Raw genomic sequence first — 628 nt, 5'->3', positions numbered from 1 at the left:
TAAATTTTAAATAATTTTCGTTTCATTAAAAAATGATTTATTTTTATATATACTAATAATATTAAAATATATTTAAAATATTACATTTTTTGCATGTGTTGTACAAGTAATAATTGTAAATGTAACAATGAAAAATAGCTTATTTTCGTTGTAATAATTGTGTTTTACCACTTTTAAAACGTTTTTAATTTAATATAGAATATTGTACCTTGTAACATATAAATATCGATGCAAAAGTATATAAAAAAAGTTTCGGTAAAGCAGAAAGGATGTATTAAGGTCAAACGAAAAATGGGTCGCTCTTTATTTTGCTAATTAACGTAATAAAAGGGTAATTTAAAAAATTGCTTTCTTGTATATTTCTAAAAAATTATTTGATATTTAGAGAAATCACTAAAAGAGTTGGAAAATTATATTAAAAAATTACATATCGATTTCTTAGAAAGTAATAAATGTATTTGTAACATAATTAAAATAAACATGTTAAACATGACTAAATTTTTATCCTTTTTATTCTTAAAATTATACTACACGCGTAATGTCTAAAAAATGTCTAAAGAATGTCATATAGGACGTCCAAAAAGTATCTTATAGGTTATCTTAAAAGATGCCTAAAAAATGTCTAAAG

The 628-nt window shown here is 20.9% G+C and overlaps 1 protein-coding gene and 1 long non-coding RNA gene across 3 annotated transcripts in view; one reads left to right on the top strand and one right to left on the bottom strand.

The window, feature by feature from the left end:
* The window catches only part of LOC105460727 (WD repeat-containing protein 35-like), a 48,547-nt gene that overhangs the window by 1,123 nt on the left and 46,796 nt on the right, over nucleotides 1–628 (top strand). The gene's annotated exons all lie outside the window — the stretch shown is intronic.
* Nucleotides 1–628, bottom strand: part of LOC105460719 — a 4,362-nt gene that overhangs the window by 3,492 nt on the left and 242 nt on the right. The window lies entirely within an intron of this gene.

The sequence above is a fragment of the Wasmannia auropunctata genome, unplaced genomic scaffold, assembly GCF_000956235.1.
Source record: "Wasmannia auropunctata unplaced genomic scaffold, wasmannia.A_1.0 LD336101.1, whole genome shotgun sequence".
NCBI lineage: Eukaryota > Metazoa > Arthropoda > Insecta > Hymenoptera > Formicidae > Wasmannia > Wasmannia auropunctata.
This window is presented reverse-complemented; position numbering and strand designations above follow the sequence as displayed.